This window comes from Dromaius novaehollandiae, chromosome 3 (genome assembly GCF_036370855.1).
Source record: "Dromaius novaehollandiae isolate bDroNov1 chromosome 3, bDroNov1.hap1, whole genome shotgun sequence".
Lineage (NCBI taxonomy): Eukaryota > Metazoa > Chordata > Aves > Casuariiformes > Dromaiidae > Dromaius > Dromaius novaehollandiae.
Genome location: NC_088100.1, coordinates 111,580 through 116,816, shown reverse-complemented (window position 1 = coordinate 116,816; position 5,237 = coordinate 111,580). Strand labels below are relative to the sequence as shown.

General features: G+C 57.1%; 1 long non-coding RNA gene across 2 annotated transcripts; it reads left to right on the top strand.

Annotated features, from left to right (window-relative positions):
* LOC135327744 (uncharacterized) lies at positions 1-4,947 on the top strand. 2 transcript variants are annotated; one of them, XR_010388123.1, is made up of 4 exons: positions 1-588; positions 999-1,521; positions 1,932-2,388; positions 4,406-4,947. It is a non-coding gene; the product is annotated as an uncharacterized LOC135327744 (long non-coding RNA). The 2 variants fall into 2 exon arrangements; XR_010388122.1 differs by lacking the exon at positions 4,406-4,947 and having other exon boundaries at positions 1,932-3,594.
* Positions 4,948-5,237: the final 290 nt, after the last annotated feature.

Below are 5,237 nucleotides of genomic sequence, written 5' to 3'. Positions count from 1 at the left end.
AAAGATCATGCATAAACCTAAGCGTTTCACTGGAAGTAAAACGCGAGTTTATCGCTTCCTTACAGAGGTGGAACCAAGGACAGCAAATGCTGACGAGGAGAAGAGACGGACGAGCGTTTGCTTGCGGTTAATACCGAAGGGACGGGATGAAACAAGGAAGCCAGAATGCAGCGGCCCCTCGATATCACCAGGAACTGCTACAGGAGGAGGCGTTCTGGCACGGGTAACTAGGGTAAGTATGGCTAATGACCGTTAGCAGTTATTTCGGCCTCCCCGAGGCAGCGCTGAGGACTGAGTAACCCGTTCCTGCCCTGTGGCTGCTGTTGCCTGTATCTGCCTTAGCTTTGCTTTGGCTGTTTCTCTTTTGTTTTGTTATCGTACACGCAGCTACGGAAAGGAATAGATGTCATACTTACTTTTTTAGATTAATTGCCACGGCTGAAGTTGAAGAGACCAAGAAACGTAAGCCGCGAAGGGGCACATCTTGAAGAGAGGGGGCTAGACCTAGCGATGCAGTTGTTCGTTTTGGTCGTCGCCTGTGAGGCCAGCATGCAAGAGTAAGAGGAAGCTAGGAGCAGTCTCAAAAAGGTAATAGGTCTGAAAGGGAGACAGGCAAATCGAGGGCTGTCGTTCCTCCACGTAGTTAAAGACCGAGAGAGTTGTCGGTTAAGCGCATGCATACGAGGGTTTGCGAACAGTAACAATAACACTGAAGCGGAATAAAAATAAGGTTTCGTGGAAGATGGCGTTAGGAAGGTATTAGGCGACGTGCCCGCCTGCCTAATAACCTAGCCCTAATTGCTGTGTGTAACGTTTCCAGACCGTTTACCCTGCAACGTATGGTGCAAAGTGCCGTATTAAGACCTTTCCCTTAAGGAAAAGAAGAAGAAAAAAAGAAAAAAAAGGGGGAAAAAGAAAACAGGGTAAAGAGAAAAAGATCATGCATAAACCTAAGCGTTTCACTGGAAGTAAAACGCGAGTTTATCGCTTCCTTACAGAGATGGAACCAAGGACGGCAAATGCTGACGAGGAGAAGAGACGGACGAGCGTTTGCTTGCGGTTAATACCGAAGGGACGGGATGAAACAAGGAAGCCAGAATGCAGCGGCCCCTCGATATCACCAGGAACTGCTACAGGAGGAGGCGTTCTGGCACGGGTAACTAGGGTAAGTATGGCTAATGACCGTTAGCAGTTATTTCGGCCTCCCCGAGGCAGCGCTGAGGACTGAGTAACCCGTTCCTGCCCTGTGGCTGCTGTTGCCTGTATCTGCCTTAGCTTTGCTTTGGCTGTTTCTCTTTTGTTTTGTTATCGTACACGCAGCTACGGAAAGGAATAGATGTCATACTTACTTTTTTAGATTAATTGCCACGGCTGAAGTTGAAGAGACCAAGAAACGTAAGCCGCGAAGGGGCACATCTTGAAGAGAGGGGGCTAGACCTAGCGATGCAGTTGTTCGTTTTGGTCGTCGCCTGTGAGGCCAGCATGCAAGAGTAAGAGGAAGCTAGGAGCAGTCTCAAAAAGGTAATAGGTCTGAAAGGGAGACAGGCAAATCGAGGGCTGTCGTTCCTCCACGTAGTTAAAGACCGAGAGAGTTGTCGGTTAAGCGCATGCATACGAGGGTTTGCGAACAGTAACAATAACACTGAAGCGGAATAAAAATAAGGTTTCGTGGAAGATGGCGTTAGGAAGGTATTAGGCGACGTGCCCGCCTGCCTAATAACCTAGCCCTAATTGCTGTGTGTAACGTTTCCAGACCGTTTACCCTGCAACGTATGGTGCAAAGTGCCGTATTAAGACCTTTCCCTTAAGGAAAAGAAGAAGAAAAAAAGAAAAAAAAGGGGGAAAAAGAAAACAGGGTAAAGAGAAAAAGATCATGCATAAACCTAAGCGTTTCACTGGAAGTAAAACGCGAGTTTATCGCTTCCTTACAGAGATGGAACCAAGGACGGCAAATGCTGACGAGGAGAAGAGACGGACGAGCGTTTGCTTGCGGTTAATACCGAAGGGACGGGATGAAACAAGGAAGCCAGAATGCAGCGGCCCCTCGATATCACCAGGAACTGCTACAGGAGGAGGCGTTCTGGCACGGGTAACTAGGGTAAGTATGGCTAATGACCGTTAGCAGTTATTTTGGCCTCCCCGAGGCAGCGCTGAGGACTAAGTAACCTGAGGGGCTCTGGCCTGGGTTGGGGCAGAAGTGCAGGCAGGCGGGATCAGGCATTTTCCTCTCAGCTCTCCGAGCTGAATCCTAGCCCTGAAGGAAAAAGCACTGGGGGGAGGCTACTCGGACACCTGCCATGTCGAGGGCAGGGGCAGGAGCTGACCCTTCCCCGACGGACGGACGTACGGACAGACGCTGGTGCGGCGGTGACTCTTTGGATATCGTAGGTAAGGGGAGGCACGCTGGTGCCGAGCTCCAGGGCGGTTTGCCTGAACACGATGCCTGAGGCAGGAGGTTATGCATTGTGTTCAGGGCTGGGAGCTGGTCCCCGAGTCCCATGTACTTGGGAGTGCCTGCACTTGCCAGGGAGCCCGGTGCTGTTCCCAGAGCTGCGGGGAATTTCCCTTGCGTTGCCTGGACCCTCGGGGCTCTTGGGGGTGTTTCCCCTCATCGCGAGGGCTGCCAGAGCCCCTCCAGGGCTGCGTGAGGTCCCCGAACCGCTCCCGGATTTGCTTTTGGCACTCCGCAGTGTCGCTCGTGTGCCTGGGGCAGCCTGCAGGCGCCATCCTGTCAGCCGCGTTGAGCCCTGCGGCGTGCCTGGTGACCCCTCTGGTGTGCGCCAAGGCCCTTCCTCTGTATTTTGGTCTGCCCCAGAGCCCTGCACTTGCCCTCTGATGCCCTCAGGACCCCTCAGTTCACATTCTGGGTTGCCCCCGAGCCCTCTGCGTGCCTTTCGGTGCGCCCCGTGGCCCCGTGTGTGTTTTGCGGCACGCCGCAGAGGTCTCTGTTTAGCTTTTTCTCCTGTCCTGGAGTTTTCGGGGTGCTTCTGGGTGTGCCCCAGGGCCCTCCTTTTGGTGCCCCCCCGAGTCCCTCTGTTTGCTCTATCGTTGTTCTTTTTTTTTTTTTTTTTCTTTTTTTTCTTGACTTGTGTTGCACCCAGAGCTCTCGATTTGTTCTCTTGTGCTCCGCATACTCCCCTTTCCGCACTCTACACCCCAGGCAGGGCTCTCCCTTCAGCTCTCAGCAAGCTGCTGTCAGGAGAGTGGGGGTGCCTCTGCTGCCCTGGCAGCCCCAGCTGTCCCTGAAGGGGCTGATGGCCAGGCCCCCTGCCCAGTTCCTGCAGGCCCACAGCTGCGGGCCCTGGGGCTGGGATGAATGCCAGGGGGAGCTGGGTGGCAGGACAGGCCCCAGGTGGGGCTGATGGCAAGGGCAGGCCCACATTTGGGGGCTGGGGCTGCAGTTGGGGGGAGCTGGCGCTGGGGCAGGAGCTGGGCAGCGGAGCTGCCACGGAGCACGGCCCTTCGGGACCAGCCCGGCGGCCGCCCCGCGGAGGAGGTGAGCGGGGCCGGGGGAGGCGCACTGCAGGCTGCGGGTCCCGCATGTGCCGGGGGTCCCGGCGGCTGGGAGCGTCCCGGGGCCACGGAGGCGGGGGGAGGAAGGGGGTGCGCCGGGGCTGTGGTGCGGTTTACTGCGCGGTCGGAGGAGCGCGGGGGGGGGGGGGGGGGGGTCTCCTGTGTCAGCTCGGGAGCGTGTCGGGGAGCGGGGGGAGGAGGGTCGTGGAGGGGCGGGGGCAGTGTCGGAGCTGAGGCGGGGCCGGTCGCGGGGGTGTCGGGGGAGCCCCGGGCCGGTGGTGGGGCCGGCGGGGCCGCGCTCGGGGCTCTGCGGCCGTTTCCGGGGGGACAGGGGGGAAGGGGAAGGGGGGCGGGACGGAAAGGAACGGAATGTGCCGAGGGTCAAAGGTGCCCCAGCGCTGCGGGTGGGGGGCGGGAGTTGGGGTGCGGGACTGCGGGGAGCCGTAGCTTTCGGCGCGGCATGCCGGGAGCAGTAGTCTTCCGGCACTGGGCTTCCGGTGGGGCATGTTTGTTCTGAGCGCGGCATGCTGGGAGCGGTAGTCTTCCGGCACTGGGCTTCCGGGCGGCCATGTTGCTTGGCATGGCATGCCGGGAGCAGTAGTCTTCCGGCACTGGGCTTCCGGGCCGCCCTTTTCGCGTGCACGGTATGCTGGGAGGTGTAGTCTTCTCAGGCGGGGCTACTGGGTGACCATGCTGCGCCTCTCGAGGTGGCCCCGCGGGGGGGGCGGCGGCGGCAGGTCCCTGCCAGCGGGGTTCCCAGCGGGTGGCCGCGTGGCAGGCCAGGAGCTGTAGTGCCCGCTGGGTCTGTTCCTTACTGGACATGTGTCACTGACGCCTGAGTCCCCACAGGTCACGGGGGACAGTGGAATGCCCCTGTTTTTCCCCGGTACAGGGCAGGAAGTGTTTTCCATCTCCGATGGTGTTGCAAGACAACCTTGGAAGCTCAGAAAGTGTTCCTGCTGTTTAAACTAGGCAGATGAGGAGGTACCCCCCCCCCCCCCCATTTCCTGGGAGGAAATAATTCTTTAATCAAGGCCATGCTAGAAGTGCTAAAGCCTTAAAGAAATAGTAAATCAAAATGTTTTGTTTTCTATGTAGATGTTGCCAATTTAGCAAAGGAATTTGAGGTATCCCCGAACTGAACTGTCCTCATTATAATACAAGAAAATCACGCCCATAGGTCAGAAAGACCTGTGCCCGGGTGAAGACCCCTCCCCTGAGCATGCGTAGTTTTAAAATGGTGTGTAAGCAATATTAGAATTGTATGTAAATCACTAACCAACCGGTGTAAGAGGGAAAGTTGCAAACCTTGCAACTTGTATAAATGCTACTTGGAAAGCCGGGGCGGGGGGGGGAAGTTGCGCTTGATTTGTGGGGAAAACACCGAGCAGCCAGGCTTGCACAACTCTGAAATAAATAAGCAAATGTCTCTCCTGAGCGTGTCATTATTGGCTTAGTGCACAGCGGGCAACGAATCCGCTTTTCGGACAGCAGCGTGACCAGGCAGGGTTGTCCCCGGGGGCTGTGTCTGTCCCTCTTGGAAATGGGGAGGGCGGGAAGAGTAGGAGGGGTGCTGCGGGCTCCTGGGGGTCGTAGCTTTGCTCAGGATTGGGGCCGGTTAGGCAGCTGCTGGGAGGAGTAGCGGTGCTGGGAGGGCACGGTGCGGAGCTGTCCTGCTGTGCAGCGCAAGGGAAAGTTGACCAGCACCGTTGCTGTCCGAGGAC